The sequence below is a fragment of the Lissotriton helveticus genome, chromosome 4_1 (genome assembly GCF_964261635.1).
Source record: "Lissotriton helveticus chromosome 4_1, aLisHel1.1, whole genome shotgun sequence".
Classification (NCBI taxonomy): domain Eukaryota; kingdom Metazoa; phylum Chordata; class Amphibia; order Caudata; family Salamandridae; genus Lissotriton; species Lissotriton helveticus.
This window is the reverse complement of record NC_136063.1, coordinates 461,417,233-461,435,079: the sequence shown is the minus strand read 5'-3', so window position 1 is coordinate 461,435,079 and position 17,847 is coordinate 461,417,233.

Below are 17,847 nucleotides of genomic sequence, written 5' to 3'. Positions count from 1 at the left end.
ACTAAAAAGTGGAGTACATTTGCAAAATGTTTCGGCAAAGGACTTTATGGATAAATTCCAACAGAAAGATACTGTTTTGGAATCTCAGCTAATTAATCTCATGGCATGTCAGCATGGTACTAATGAGTATTGGTACCGTCGTCATGGGGAATTGAAATGTATACTAAGAAACTTAGGAACTCCTACATGGTTCCTTACTCTAAGCTGTGCAGAGTATGCTTGGGAAGATTTACTTCAATTTCTTCGAGAGGCAAATGCAAACATTAAAAATATAGAATACAAGACACCTGAGGAACTGTGCTCTTTGGATCCAGTTAATGTATGCAGGTATTTCAATCATAGATTTGAAGCTATGATGTCTTTTATCACAAACAAAAAAATCCTCCTCTTGGAGAGGTTCTGGATTTCTTTTGGAGAAAGGAGTATCAAGCAAGAGGTGCTCCTCACATACATATGCTGCTATGGATCAAAGATGCCTCCAAATTTGGAACAGATTCAGATGACACAATGATGAGTTTTATTGAACAATATTCTACATGTGCTGTACCAAAAAGTACAGAACAAAAGAATTTAAGACATCAAGTCTTACTGTTTCAAACCCATCGTTGTGGAAAATACTGTCGTCGAAAGTACAAATCTAAGGATAAGTTCTACACAAAATGTCGATTTGCATTTCCACGTCCAGTATTATCAAAAGGAAGAGTGAACAATTTTATGTCATCTTTGCGACATACTGTCACAAGAAAATCACAGAAAAATAACTACAACTTAAGAAGAAATGAAGAGTCAAAATACATAAATGACTATAACCCAGTCATTTTATGCATGTGGAATGCTAACATGGATATTCAATATGTTGCAGACAACTCCATTGCTGTGGCTCAATATGTTAAGTCTTACATTACTAAATCTGAAAAGACGGAACTAAAGGAAATGTGGATAGAAATTTCTCATGAAAAGAGCCTAAGTAAGAAATTGTACAGCTACAGTTTGAAGATGGTGTCTCATCGAGAAATCGGAGCATATGAATGTTCAGATTGCTTATCATCTGCAAGTCTATACTCCAAATCTAGAACAATCATTTGGGTGAGTTTAGGTCTTGGAAGAACACGAAACCAAGTTTTGAAATCTGTAGAGGAAATTGAGTATTTAGCAGAGAGAGAACCAGACAGTACAGATATTTTCAAGACAAATATGTTGGATACATACTATCCAAATAGAAGTAATCATCTTGAGAACTTTTGTCTCTATGAAGTACTGCAAAGCTATACTTTTAAGAGGAATATTACAGAAGATATCAATAAAGGAGTATATGCTGTGATTGGATCTGAAGGATGTTTAGTGAAACAAAGAAAAGGACATTTGATTAATCACCGAAAACTGAGTTGGGTAACTCCTGACAAAAAGGGAATTTTACTATTTAGCTCTTTTGCAACTCTTTAAGCCATGGCGTACAGAACTGGAACTACTTGGAGAGTTTGACAGTTATGAAGATTCATTCAACGCAACTAAAAATACTATAGAATGTCCTGTCTTTGCTAATTATCTGAAAATTTTGAACGACGAAATACAGCAAGAAGCTACAATTGCAGCAGAAATTGCTAGAGATAGTTCTCAAGACAGTCAAAGTTCTGCTTCGTTGAGTCAGGATCCACTAGGAGAACCAATTATTCAAAATGAAGCAGCAACTGCCATGGATGAGGTGGAAACAGCAAATGCAACAAGCTCAAGAGGATGTAATAAACTTAGAAGAATTGGAAAACAACTAAATATTGAGCAAAAACAAATATACAATCAAGTGACAGAACAGATTGAGCATGGTTTATATCATGAGAAAAAAGAGTGCTCATGTTCCTCATTTAAACCTGTCCGACTGTACGTGAGTGGAGAAGCAGGAACTGGAAAAAGTTTTCTAATTAAAGGAATTGCAACTTATCTACAGAAAAGAACTGAGTCCTCACTCTCTTGTGTTGTTACTGCTCCAACTGGGCTGGCAGCACATAACATTAAAGGGATTACTTTACATCGTTTATTGATGCTGCCAGTAGAGCATGAAAATAAATTAGAATACCACAAGCTATCTGGAGAAGCTTGTTGTGATGTTTCTAGAGTCTTGAAAAAAATGAAACTTCTCATTATTGATGAGGTAAGCATGGTATCAAATTTATGCTTGCCTTTTTGCATTTAAGAATGCAACAAATCCGTAAAACAGAGTATGATGTGTTATTTGGAGGCAAACACGTCATAGTTTTTGGAGCTCTACTACAACTAACTCCTGTGAAAGACAGCCAGTATTTAAAACAGTTACACATGAAGACACCAGAAAGTGCCTGGGAAGCATTGGAAATGTTAATATTTAGTCATATTTCGAATATTCAGAACTCATTACAAATATGCGACAGGCAAAGGACGCTGATTATAAAAGTATTCTTGAAGATATAAGAATTGGAAAAGTGAGTGAACATGGCAAAGAAGCTTTACAGGCACGATTACTTACAAATTTGTTTCCAAACGAAAATATTCTTCCAGAGAATATATATAGAAAAATTGCAGAAAAGAAATCAGTGATATGCTTGATGCCAACTCTGCAAGAATGTTCAATATTCAATGAAAAAATGTTAAAGTTAGAAAATCAAGAAATTATAAAACTGGAAGCTATTGATAGAATAGAGCATGAAGGAGCTAGTATTATTTTGTCAGAAAAGTTGAAGTAAAAATTGGATTCTTTAGAGAAATCAATATCTAAAACTGCTGATTTAGGAAAGAATCTATATGCATGTATAAATCGTCGGATAATTTTACGATGTAATTTACATGTGGAAAGAGGTTTAGTAAATGGAGCAATGGGTAATGTTGTTGATTTTGTTAATTACCCAAATAGAGATGACATTGAATTTTTAAAAATCAAATTTGATGAAATTGTAGAAGTACAACAATTGAGTCGATGTTCAGCTCGATTTTTGCTTGTAAAAGATTTATATGTCCGCCGAAAACAGTTTCCTGTTTGTTTGGCATATGCGGTGACTATTCATAAATCTCAAGGTTTAAGTGTAGATTGTGCTTTGGTGAATATTGGAAGTACTGTGTTTAAAGAGGGTATGGCATATGTTACTTTTTCTCGAGTCAGAACTTTATCTGGATTATACCTGATTGATTTTGATGACACAAAGATTAGTGCAGATGTAAATTGTGTAAAAGAGTATAATAGGTAAGAAGAGAACTTGCTCCCAATTTACCTCAATATCCAGTATTTGAAAAGCGTGTGGTGAGTCGAAAAAGAAGATATGAGAAAAATTGTAGCGAGGTTGCAGAGAAAAGAAAAAACTAGATGAACCAGTGATAGTAACCAAAAAGAAAAAGGATTTTATTTAAGTGGTTGTTGGTTTTCAGTTTGAAAACAGTTCTGGTGCCAACTGCTATGCTAATGTAGTGGTTAATGTTGTTGTTTTTTAAAAACTTTACTACAACAAGTTGTTGAAAATCGGGACGAAAGATTTTGTTGTTTGTTGAATTCTGTGTTTGACAAATGTAGTAGTGATAAAACTAAAATAGAAAATGTTTCTGATATTCGAAATGTTTTAGACATATGTTCTGGTTTAAATCAATTTTCACAGAATATTCAGCAAGATTGTCAGGAATTTCTAATGTATATGGTGGTTGTATTGCAAGATGAAGGTATGGATATTGAAAATCTTTTTGGCCTTTCTTATAAATGGCAACATGACTGTGACAATTGTTCGTTTTCAAGTAGTACTAAAATAGACACTGAAAGATTTATATATTTGACTTTACCAGACTGCAAATCAGTGTATTTTAATAATCTAGTTAGAGAAGCAAAACAATGTCTGTACCCAATGTAACTCACAAATGTTATCAACACTATTTATAAAAAGATATGGACAGTATGTAATTTTAATGCTGCAACGATGCAGACCTGATGGGAGAAAACTGACAACTTTAATAAAAAATGTTGTGGCTTCTCAACTATCAATATCAGGAAGAACTTTTGTAACTGTAGCAATTATTTTCCATGATGGTCCTTCTACAACATCAGGACATTACACAGCTTATTTAAAATGTACAAAAGGCTGGAGTCATTGTAATGATACTCAATTGATTTTTAAACAACGTTTGCCTTATGACTTACCAAATTCTTACCTAGTGTTTTTACAACCCAAATTTAAGGGAAAATAATTGGCCTGGTAAAATTACTGCTGTTAAGAAAGGGTAGTCTGGTGTTGAAATGTACTTTGTGAGTGAGGGTGATCAGGCTAAAAAAATTCTTGTAGTTGACGTAGAGGTAGTGCAAGTGTATCAGATAGTGGGTGATGTGGCTATCACAGGAGATGTTGATCATCAGTGAGGCAGAAGTGTTCTAGATTTGTTGTAGTTGTTGGAGATGTTGGTGATATTTTTTATTCCCTTGTAGAGGTTTCTTTTAATGGTATACTGCTCCTTGCTAAGATCAAGGATGAGCAGAGTGTCATCGGCATACCAGATGATGTTGAGATTCTGATAGCATGCTAGTTGTTTAAGGTTCTATGTACATGATAAATAGCATCGGGTGGAGGTATAACCATTGTTAGATGGTACAAAAGATGTTGGTGCTTTTGATTCGGAAGCTTGGGAAACGGACGCTTAAGAGTACTATTAAGTATCTTCCAAAATAAGGATTTCACACATAATATTTGGCCATGAGGAATGGTATTTGAAACAAAAAATTACTATTTCGGGTAAATGTTTGGTGGGATCACCTCTCGATATAACTGAGCCACAAATGTTGCAAGTAACCTTTGAGGCATTCACATTTTTTTGCCCTTCTGGGTATGAATTTTTTTTCCAAATAAAAGACTCTTTTGTTTTCTTCACCTTTGGTTGTTCAGGTAAATACTCGACATCAGAGTCTGAAGATTTCTGTGGCTCTGCGCGACCGTCGCATATGAATGACGTTTTACCCGATTTTCGTAAATGCTTTTAAAAACGTGTAAAGGAGGCAGGGTAGAGTTGTCATCAGTGATGTCATGAGTGATGTCACCGACCATGTCATGAGTGATGTAATATGTGACGTCAACAGTAGAGGGGTAAAAATTACTATTCCCCCTCCAATATGTTCAAGAGTAGGGAAAGTGTTGGATATTAAAGGGGTAAAAATGTACTATTCCCACTCCAGTGAGTATATTAGTAGGGAAAGTGTGGATAACAGAGGGTAAAAATTGCTATTTCCACTCCAGTGAATGTAACAGCAGGGAAAGTGCTGGATTGCGGAGGGGTAACAATTAATATTGCCACTCCAGTCAGTTCAAAATTAAAAACAAACAAAATATTAACAACAAGAATATTTAAACAACAAAATAAATAAAAATAAAAAATATGTTAAAATGTAAATACAAATATATTTAATATTAAAAAGTTAAATAATAAAAACATATTATAATGTCAAATACATATGACAAATATATACAAATATTATATTAAATAAAGGAAAAAATTATTTTCAAGCAAATAAATATTTTTAATAAAAAAATATTTAGAACCAAAAACCCTAATTATTACATACATTTCGTTTTTTTTTATTTCCTACCCTATAACACCACACAATTCACAACCCACATCTAAATTTAAAAAAATTGTACTTCCATAATTATTATAATTAATTACCAAATAAAGAAATATTATTAATTAAAAAACAAATTAAAACTCATACAAATTCATTAACTTCCTACATATCACCCCTATGATCCCCAAAACACAGAGCTCAAATTAAACTGTAAAACAATTAATTACACAATTAAAACGTATTTTCAATTTAAAAACTAATAGTATTTAACAACTAATTATAAAGTAAGTATTCGTATGTTGACTAAACATTGGACCCCTCCTGAGGCGACTAGCCGGGAGGTAGACTGTCTTTTAGAATTGCACTTCATGTTTATGTTTATTTGCTGAATGCGAGCTTTTAAACGGCGACTTTTTTAAACTTATCATTTACTTACTGCACCTGATAGAATCTTGCCACTATTAGATCTAGACCCTGCACATAGACGGTAACAGCCGAGTTACGGGCTGAATACCGATTTATTTGGAAATTGAATCGTTAACGGCGGACATCTTAGGTGGGAGGCGTGAGCTTTAACAGCGCTCTAGCCATCACTACTTAAGGAAACGGCAGTTCTCCGCGATAGCGGACGTGAATTGTGGACGCGCCTGCATCAGCGCCGGAGTCACGCCTGAGGCAGCCCGTCTGCGCCCGTCCGCGCCTCGGACGAGCCCGACGGCTATGGCCCATATCCTTCGGCCTTCTTTGTATCCTTCACAGGTAGACTCTAGTGACCCTATAAACAATGCTACCACAATTACTCCCTCTATAAAATACAGTTCTGAACAGTTATTAGCTTTAAAATCCCCTAGACAGCCGTGTTGCTGTTTCTTCGATTTGGACAGAAAGAATAATGTCTGTTATAATTGCTTTTTTGCAACAAACTCGGTTGGGACAAAACAAACAGATGATAGAATCAATACCATATGTTCCAATTCTGATTCTAAGCTATTCACTTTTTTCAGCTTAAATTGCCGCTCCCTGCCCAAACACAAAATAGAAATTTTCAATTTATTAATTGAAGAGGCTCCTGACGCGCTGTTTATAACCGAAACATGGCTTCATGCGAGTTCTGGACCCGATGTTGCCATGGCCCTTCCTGATTCATATGCGATTATACGCCTTGATAGGATAAACAAAGTAGGAGGAGGCATTGCCGTGATTTTTTAAAAAATCTTTACGTGTGAGTTAAAAAAATTTCCTTGTTCTGGGTGCGAAGGCGCCATTTTTAAAATTACACTTTCCCCAAAGTTTACTTTTTCTGGAGCACTCATCTATCGTCCGCCTGGTGCAGCATCAAACTGGCTAACTAATATATCAGAACTTCTTGGCCCTCTTGCCATGAATGCTGCCAATTTCACTATTATTGGCGATTTGAACTTACATTTGGACAATGACCACTGTATAAAGGCCACCGAACTCATTGCCGATCTTGCGTCTCTTAATTTAAACCTGAAGAACTCTGGCCCCACGCATATTGCGGGTCATCTATTAGACCCAATTTTTCCCAATATTGATAATTTGAACACCTTTCCAGCCGTGCCTATTCCCTGGTCAGATCATTTTTCCCATTAAAATTTCATTTGAAGCACAATTATTAAATAAAGACACATTGTTGGTCTCAACCTCTACTGTTAGGAAATGGAAAAGACTAGATATTAACAGTCTGAATATCTTTCTAGAAGACACGACACCTTGCACTAAATCAAAAGTGCAAAATCTTTCAGCATCTGTTCAAACATGGCTTTTAACAGCCATCGATTCGTGTCTGCCCAAAACAAAGTTAAAGGGTAAAAACCAGCGTCTGCCTGCCCCCTGGTTCAATGACTCCTTAAAGCTAGAAAAGACTAAATGTAAAAATGCTGAGCGTCAGTGGAGAAAGTCATATACCATAGAAGCTAAAAAGGTATATAAAATACAATTAACACACTACCAAAAGATGTGTAGTAAAGTTAAAGCCGATTTTGTATGCACTAAAATCACTGCAGCCCTAAATCAATCTAAGACTCTCTTCAAATTAGTCAAAGAGCTGGCCGGCTCTAATAACTCGCAAACCCCACCTGACCTCAATAAAATACAATGTGATCAACTAGCCACCTTTTTTGTAAATATAGTAGATAAAATATACCAGAGCATTGAACAAGAACAGAATGAGCAACATGAAGTTCTCATAGATACTCGAAATTCCTTTCCTAATAGATTAAGTAATCAAGATGATATCATAAATGACAAGGTTTGTGATACTCACACTTTTTTATTAGACAATTGGCCCAGGCTGAATGTCGACAATGTCATCGATCTAATAAATACGATTAAATCAGGTTCACCAAGAGACCCTTTACCATGCTTTATTTTAAAATTACTCAGTAGGAAAGCCATGTCCACTGTCACTGATCTCTTAAACTTATCCTTACAGGAAAAACATGTGCCAGATGACTGGAAACACGCAATGATACATCCATTGCTAAAAAAAGCTGATGCAGATCCAAATGTGCCTTCTAACTTCCGACCAATTTCCCTTCTCCCTATTTTTGCGAAAATTTTGGAGAAACATGTTCATCGTTGTCTCACAGATTTTATAATCTCACACGACCTGCTGCCTTCCCATCAGTCATGCTTTCGGGCTGGTTTCTCAACTGAAACCACCCTGTTAGGTGTGACAGAGAATATCCATGCTATGATGGATAAGGGAGAAACGGTGGCACTTGTGCTTCTCGACCTCAGTGCCGCATTTGACACTGTGTCACATGCGGTACTAATAAGGACTCTCCATTCATTAGGCATCTGTGGCGCTGCCTTAAACTGGATAAAATCTCTACTTGAGAATAGAACGTTCCAAGTTTTTTCCCAATCTGCTTGTTCCGAAACCCTTACTTTTAAACATGGAGTTCCACAGGGCTCGATTTTAAGTCCATTACTTTTTAATTTGTATATGAGACCACTTGCAAAAATTGTTGAAGAGACCGGTTTGATGATGTTTTCCTATGCTGATGATTCTCAGCTTCTTTTTTCCCTTTCATCAGCAGGAAGTAACAATCCTTCCACTTTAAATCTAGGACTGGTAAAAATTGCAGGATGGATGCAAAAAAACTTCTTAAAATTAAACGGTGAAAAAACCGAGTTAATAGTATTGGGGAAAAATAAAGAACTTTGGGGACCCCAACATTGGCCATCTGTAATGGGTACTCCCCCAACTCCAACTGCACAGGCCCGTAATCTAGGCTTTATTATCGATGACTCGTTGAGTATGCACCAGCAAGCAGTTAAAACATCGGCCACCTGCTTTGTCATCTTAAAATGGCAAAAGAAGATTTGCTGGATGCTACCAGAACACACAAAAAAAACGGTCATCAATGCCTTAATAACATCAAGGTTAGATTACGCAAATGTGTTATATGTGGGGCAAATAAAGCTACAGTCCGCAGACTGCAAACTGTGCAGAACGCAGCTGCGAGACTATTAGGAAAAATCCCTATTTTTTCATCTACCACCAAATTTATGCGTAAACTACACTGGCTTAAAATAGAGAACAGGATTAAATTTAAGTCCCTATGCATCATGCATAAGATCTTTACAATAAAAGCCCCCAAGTATTTACAAAATTTGGTACACTGTTATCATCCATCTAGGACTCTAAGATCTGCAACGGCCAACAAGTTTGTTGTCCCTAAAATAAAACTTTCACGCATGGGCGGCAAATCCTTTGCCTACCTTGGACCCTCACTGTGGAATGCCATGCCACAAGTTCTGCGCTCTGAGGTAAACTACATGAAATTCAGAAAGGCCTTGAAAACATGGCTATTCAACATCTAAGTCAGTTGTCCGGTCAGCCATAACTGAATCACAGCGCCGGGAAACCCTTTGTTGGGTAGCTGTTTGCGCTATACAAACTAAATAAATAAATAAATAAAAATAAGTAAAATTAATTTACTCCCTGCCCTTTACCCCTATATGAGTAAAACCCACACACAAAAAATAAACAATTACCCTAATAAAATAGCAATTAATGAATTAAGATTAATGATCAACTAATTATTTATTAAACATAAATTACTTCCCACCCTTTACACCATTAAACCCCACAGCCCACACCTAAAATTAATTACACACTTACCATAATGAATTGTCAAATAATTGATTAATGGTAACAACTAATTATTAATTAATCCAAAATAAATTACTTCCTACCTTTTACCCCTATGAACCCCACAACCTGCACCTAAAATTAATTAAACTACCATAATGAATTGTCAATTAATGTTAATTAATAACTAATTATTAATTTATTGGAAATAAATTAAATTACTTCCCACTCTTTACCCATATAAAACCCCACAACAATCAATCAATCAATCAAAGCATTTATATAGCGCACTACTCACCCGGAGGATCTCAAGGCGCTTGGGGGGGGGTCCACTACTGCTCGAACAGCCAGATCTTGAGCTGCTTCCTGAAGGCGAGGTCGTCTTGGGTCAGGCGGAGGTGGGTCGGGAGGGAGTTCCAAGTCTTGGCGGCCAGGTAGGAGAAGGACCTTCCTCCTGTGGTGGCTCTTCGGATGCGGGGGACGGCGGCAAGGGCGTGGCTGGTCGATCGAAGCTGGCATGTGGGAGTGTAGAAGTTGAGGCGTCTGTTGAGGTATCCTGGGCCTTGGTTGTGCAGGGCTTTGTGTGCATGGGTGAGGAGACGGAAGGTGATTCTCTTGTTGACCGGGAGCCAGTGCAGGTCTCTCAGTCTCTCAGGTGTCCGGAGATGTGGCTGTGTCGGGGCATGTCGAGGATGAGTCTTGCTGAGGCGTTCTGGATCCGCTGGAGTCTCTTCTGGAGTTTAGCGGTGGTTCCGGCATAGAGGGAGTTGCCGTAGTCCAGTCGACTGGTGACGAGGGCCTGGGTAACCGTCTTCCTGGTCTCGGTGGGGATCCACCGGAAGATCTTACGTAGCATGCACAGGATGTTGAAGCATGACGAGGAGACGGCGTTGACTTGTCTCGTCATGGAGAGGGAGGATGAAGCCCAGGTTGCGTGCGTGGTCTGTTGGTTTGGGTGCGCTGACCAGGGCAGGGGGCCACCAGGAGTCGTCCCAGGCGGAGGGCGAGGAGCCCAGGATGAGGACCTCCGTCTTGTCCGAGTTCAGCTTCAGGCGGCTGTTCATCATCCACTTGGCTACGCCTGTCATCCCTTCGTGTAGGTTGGCTCTGGCGGTGGCGGGGTCGTTGGTGAGGGAGAGGATCAGCTGGGTGTCGTCGGCGTAGGAGATGATGTTGAGGTTGTGTTGGCGTGCGATGGCCGCAAGGGGGCTCATGTAGACATTGAAGAGGGTGGGGCTGAGCGAGGAGCCTTGAGGAACGCCGCAGATGACTTTGGTGGCTTCTGATCTGAACGGGGGGAGGCGGACTCTCTGTGTCCTTCCGGCGAGGAAGGAGATGATCCATTCAAGTGCCTTTCCTCGGATACCGACGTTGCAGAGGCGCTGCACTAGGGTGCGGTGGCAGACCGTGTCGAAAGCCGCGGAGCGGTCCAAGAGGATGAGGGCAGCTGTTTCCCCGTTGTCGAGCAGGGCTCGGATGTCATTAGTGGCTGCGATGAGGGCGGTCTCGGTGCTGTGGTTGGCCCGGAAGCCAGACTGCGAGCGGTCGAGGGATCCATTCGTCTCGAGGAAGGCGGCCAGCTGCTTGTTGACGGTCTTCTCGATGACTTTGGCCGGAAACGGGAGGAGCGAGATGGGGCGGTAGTTTTTGAGTTCGGTGGGGTCCGCTGATGGTTTCTTCAGTAGAGCGCTGAGTTCGGCGTGCTTCCAGCTCTCTGGGAAGGTAGCGGTGTCGAAGGAGGTGTTGGCGTGGTGCGGGCAGGGGTCGGTTGGAGATCCGGAGTGGATGGAGTTCATCGTGCGTCGGGTTTCTTCGGTGTTGATCGGGGTCCAGGCGCGGAGGGTGATGGTGGGGGGTGCAGGAGCGGTCGTGGGGTGCGTTGGCTGTGTGGTGAAGCTGTTGTGTAAGTCTGCGATCTTGTTGTGGAAGTAGGAGGCGAGGGAGTTGCAGAGGTCCTGTGATGGGGTGATGTCGTTGTTTGCGGCGTTGGGGTTGGAGAGCTCCTTGACGATGTTGAAGAGTTCCTTGCTGTTGTGTGCGTTGTTGTCCAGTCGCTCCTTGAATGCGGTTTTCTTGGTGGTATGGATCAGTTGGTGGTGTTCTCGAGTGGCGATCTTGAGGGTGGCCATGTTGTCTGGTGTTGGGTCTCTGCGCCAGGCTTTCTCGAGGGCTCGGCAGTTCTTCTTGGAGCTCTTGAGTTCGTTGGTGAACCATGGTGCTTTCTTACTGCCGGGTCTGCAAGGCGGGGTCCTCAGAGGGGCGAGGTCGTCTGCGCAGTTGCTGATCGACTTTGTGAGGTTGTTGGCGGCCTGGCTGGGGTTCGTTGAGCTGGCGGGGGGTCCTGGCTCTGGGATGCTGCGAGCTGGTCGGCTGTGATCTTGTTCCTGCTTCTGCGTGCCACCTGTTGCTGGTAGTGGTGGATCGTGTTCTTTCTGAAACTGAAGTGGACGCAGCTGTGGTCCGTCCAGTGGAGTCCGGTAGCGTGGCTGAAGACGATGTCCTTGCTGGATGAGAAGACGGGGTCGAGTGTGTGTCTGGCGTAGTGGGTGGGGGTGGTCACCAGCTGCTTGAGACCGAGGTTGGCGAGGTTGTCCAGCAGGGTGGTGGTGTTGCGGTTGTTGTTGTTTTCCAGGTGGAAGTTGAAGTCCCCGAGGAGGAAGTAGTCAGCGGAGGGGAGGGCGTGCGGGCTGATGAAGTCGGCGATGTCTTCGCTGAATTGTGTGCGTGGTCCCGGGGGTCTGTAGATGAGGGTGCCTCTGAGGGTGGTCTTGGGGTCGGTGTGGATCTGGAAGTGCAGGTGTTCGGCGGCTGCGAGGGTGTCGTCGGAGTTGGTCGTGATGCGGATGGTGTTCCTGTGGATGATGGCGATGCCTCCTCCGGTCTGGTTGACGCGGTCCCTCCGGGTGATCTTGTATCCGTCCGGGATGGCGATGGCGATGTCTGGCGCTGAGGAGGCGTTCATCCAGGTTTCCGTGAGGAATGCGACGTCTGGAGCTGTGGTGTCGAGGAGGTTCCAGAGTTCTACGGCGTGTCTGTGGACAGAGCGGGTGTTGAGCAGGATGCACTTCAGGTGGTTGCTGCTGGTGCTCTTCTCGGTGGGTGCGGTGCCGGTCCGGCTGCAGGAGAACTTGCAGGAGTGGCAGCCGAAGGGTCCGTGGGTGCGTCTCGGGGTGGCTCGGTAGCATCCAGGGATCCGGCCGGTGTTGAGTGCGTTGAGGGCGGCGGCGTCGTAGGTCTGTCGGGTCGTCTTGCCTCGGCGGGGGCCAGGGGTCCTGGCACTGGGCGCGGTCCATGCGCGGATGGGCGCAGACGGGCTTACCTTTGGCGCGCCCGTTGCGCGTCAACGCTGCGCGTTTGCCACTCTGCCATATGTGGAGAGTGGGGGGGCGGAGCGAGGGAGGAGCAGCTGGGAGGCGGGAGCGGGGCGGCGAATGGGAAGGGCGCTAGGGGTGAGGGGGCGGGGCCGCAGGGGGCAGCGGCGGGGAGCGGGGGGTGGCGGGAAGCGCGGCAGGGGCTGGGTGCGACAAGGGGAGAACAGAGGGAGAGTACAACAAACGCAAAAATTAAACAACACGGGGCAAAGGGAGAGATACAGACAACTAAACAAATGTACACAGGGAGAATACTATCGCAGCGCAAGCGGGGCAAGATCAGCAACAGCAACAGCGGTGTACCAGGATCACAGCGGCAAGATCAGCAGCAGAGGTGTACCAGGATCACAGCTGCGGGCAGCGGCGGCACTTGGCGGGAACGGGGGGCAGCCTGGGCTCACTCACGAGCAGTGTGCGCGGTGCGTGGTGTGACCGGCCCAAGGGGACAACAGGCACCTAAAATTAATTAATCAATTACCATAATTAATTGTCGATTAATGAATGTTAATTAACAAATAATTATTAATTCATTATAATTAAGTTACTTCCCACCCCATTCCCCTATAAACACACAACCTGCTATGGAACTAAAAAACACAAAAATTAATTAAAATAGAATTAATAATTGCTAAAAATGTGGCACATATTTTAAGAAACATAAGCAATACTTATACAAAAAATACATCACATACATTTAAAACGTATACTAAAATACACTAATTACAAATTCGATATTTTAAAGAACTATGGGCCACATGCATCAAGCTTTTTTCTGGTCGCAAACGGGTTGAATCCCAGAATCAGCCTGTTTGAATAGGCCCTTAGGAATGAATGGAGTGACATTACCTGAGAGTGATTCTCAATTTGTGAATCGCTATTAGGTAATGTTTAGGAATCGCAATTTATTTTGCTATTCCTACATGCATTAGGAATTGTGATTCCTAAAAAGCGATTCCTTAAAAATCGCCATTTAGGAATCGCCATTCCTTATGTTGATGCCTGTGGCCCTATATTTTTGCATACCATATTAATAACTTCTATATTTTTTTAATTGATATTACTTACCTTCAAATCGATATTCTTGACAACAATATTCTTGCACTCGATATTTCCATTCCACTATATTTTTAACTCGATATTATGGTAGGTCGAACCTTTTACCCTCAATATTCTGTCTCATTACCCTACTACATCTATTGAATGTCTACAAAATCCAATCCTACTTCACGCAAATTGATGATAGTACTAATCTCTATCTATTTTGTTCCCCTCTAGGTCCCTATTTACCTTGCCACAAACAGGAAGGTAGATACCTCACTTTCACTATTAACAATGTTCTCTACAGGTCGATCTACCACTGCACCTGAACAGAGTTCCTCTCCATCCGAGTACAAAGACCGCCGGGATGTAAACGCTCCTGAAAAGATGGAAGTAGGTGATGGTCTTGGCCATTTTGGTCAGCCTTGGCAGACACCAACTGTGGAGCTAACTGTGCCCACTATAACACCTCCCACAACTGATGTAAACATCACAGTCAGAAACAGCCCCTCAACCTGCGCACCTATCACAGTCAGTATCATCCTGTGCCCCCAAGTCCTGCTTTCTTTGAGGGATATCACCACCCCAGTCACAGAGGAACCAGGAACCAGTGGGAAGTTGCAGTCTGTTTCAAGGGCGCAGGGTCATTGGGGTTGGCATAGTGGAAGGGTAACTGTGGGCCCGCAGAGTGAGCCCACTGAGGCCATAGTAACCCAGGCTGCCATCACCCAAATCCTGGGAGTCTACAGGGACTCTCAAGGTATTATGGGCCAGGTATTGGCTGAAATCCAGGAAATTATTGAGCTGCAGAGGGACACACACCAGGAGGTTGCTGACATCCACTCCGAGGTGGCCGGTGTCCACACCGAGGTGGCCAGCAACTACAGCGAGATGGCCGGCATCCGCACCGAGGTGGCCTTCCTGGTTGGGGTGCTGCAGAACATTAACACCACCTTCATCTACCTCTTCCTGGGGTCCAAATATATCTACACCATCAACATTTGCTGCAGCCACAGGAAGGAAGACCGGCCAGAGGACGACACGCCTGCATGCACACCTGTCTCTGCAACTTCGGATACCACCTCTGTCAGAGCAAGGGTATGTCCACGCAAAAACTAAGGAGCTCAGGATGGCAAGACACCCACCACCGCTAGTCAGGGACCTTGACCCTAGTGTCCTCCTGTGTGTGACACATTCACTTTGTTGGGCTATTCCTGCCCACTTTTCCATATCTGATGGGAGGATTATGTTGGACTTTGAACTCCTGACCATTTGACTCTACTACAAAGGTTTCATGCACCATGACTGAAGACTTCCCTTTTTGTTTGAACTGTTAATTTCTTTATCTTATCCTTGTTCACTGCATTAAAAACACACGTCACCAAAGCATCATCTTCTGTTGTAAATCTCCCATTTAACAATGTAAATGTACTACCAGGTGAACTTTGCAATGTCAAAACTAGGGGCTTCTGAATAAATGGATATGTTGCATGTTAAAAATGTTCAACTCAGGATTACCACCATGTCACAACAACACATACATACATCTTTATTCCATTGTTCAAATCATACACTGACAAGATGTCAGAAACATTTTAAATAAGACATGACTCAGTTATTCTGGGTCAGTGATCACATATTAACTTGCAGACTTTCACAACATGGAAGGAGGAGATACATCTGCCAACATCCTACACAATAGGCAATAATCAATTAGGTCTACATCATCAGCTGGAGCCATATTGCCTACCTCCCAAAAGGAATCCTACATCAAATATACAAATGAACAGACTCATGTCAGTACAGCAGTTTCTGACCACAGGTTCATTTCAATCCAGTGTTGTTTGCATCTGGTGGAATATCACAAACTGATGTCAGTGATGTGCTACAAGCACCTTGGCCTAGAATGACACATCAATAGCTACATCCATTTCATAGACAATGAGGAATAAGCCAATGTGAAGGCAGGAGAGCATGAACTGGGCACAACACAAAATTGTGCTGGATCACATGATGGCACACATATTACATTAGGACAAAGGCTCCACAATGAAGAAGTCCAGGGCTGCATCTCAGTTTAATTTCCAAACGCTGCATTACAATGCCGGAGGTAGGAAATGAAACTGGCCCATCATTCCGGCTGGCTTCTGACATGCTTAAGGAGCCCGGCGGCCAGTCGGTGGCCGACCGGTAATCCCACAGGGCGGCCTTTCCGCCATAGGGATTACGATACTCGCTCTCCGGCAGGCTTTCCATTTTGGGACCTCTGTTGCCTCCACTTGAGGGCTTAGAGGGCACCTTTGGTGCCCCCTGTTCATTCCTGTACCATGTGGCAGGCACCCTGAGGGTGCAGGGATGAACACGGACTCCCATTCCACTATGGTAGCTTGTGTTGAAGCCGGTTTAAGCTCATCACATAAGCTCCCATAGTGGAATAGGAGTATGAGACCGAATAGTGTTCGGTCGCATTATGATTCAGCAGTTGGGACCGCCGACCGGAGGTCGGTGGGTCCCTTTTTCGAGACTGTGTTGGGCGTTTGCATATCTGCCTGACATCGTAATAGGCCCCTTTGTCATTTCAATTGGAGTGCCTTTTATATTGTTGGTTTAATTATTTGTTTTATTATATTGCGAAATTTGTTGATATTGTTTTTTTATTGCTTGGTTTAGTATAGTTTTAATTTTTTTATCAGGTGAGTCCTTGTTTGGCAAACTCTAACTTATGTTTTCTTACTGATACACAGTTTGTTTTGTCTGTATAAGAATGTATTTGTTTGTTTGTAGATTTCAATTTATATTTGTGTTTAAATGTTTTTAGTTATTCTTAATGCTTTTAATGCTTTCATTGTAGGTATGTTAGGCATTTTTTTTGTTTATTTGATGTAATTGATTTATTTTAAAATAGTATTTTGGGTGTATTTTTTAAGGATTTAGTTGTTGGCAGTAATATTGTAGTCGATATTGTGGGAATCAATATTAAGCATGGGCGTAAAATCCGTTCCGCTCGTGGAATTTGCGGATTTTCGGCAAATTCGCAATCCGCGAATTCTCGCGAATTTGCCAAAAATTCACAAATTCGCACGCAGCGGATTTTTTTGCTTGGTCGCGCTTGACAAATACAATATTTGAAGAGTTGTTTTTCTCCATGTTTGCGTGTGCTGCGCCATTTTGGATCTTGCTGCGGGATCCCGAGGGAGTTTGTCGACCGCGATTACGTCATCGCGGCTTGCCACCTTGCACAGCGAGACTTTCTCAACGCGAGTACGTCATAAAGGCCAGTGATCACGCATCGCGGAAGTAAACACTTGCGAACACGTAGATGCGGCGGGCAGCGACTATCTCGCGTTCGCGAAATTGCAAAATTTGCAATTCTGCACAAGAAATCCACCAGCAGGCAGCATAAACCTTCTGAAAATGATGATTTTTATCAGAATAACTCCTCAGGTTGACATTTGCCTGCACTTTTTTTTGCAAGGAGTCCATTTTGGGGGGGGGGTGGGAGGAAGGAAGTGCCCCACAGTCTCCAACTTCCTGTTCCTGTCCAGCAGGCTCCTCCCAGTGCTTTGTTCATGTTCTGGTCACTTTGATTTGGATCTTGACCTGGAAGGATTACTTTTTGTGGATGCTGCTGGATATTTGGATTTGAGGCCTTTTTGACTTTCTTTGGATCAATTTTTGATTAGAAATTTCACAAGTAAGTTGATGTTGTTTGTTTGGGGCATTACAGTTGCTTCATCTACAATTTTGGAACTTTTCCA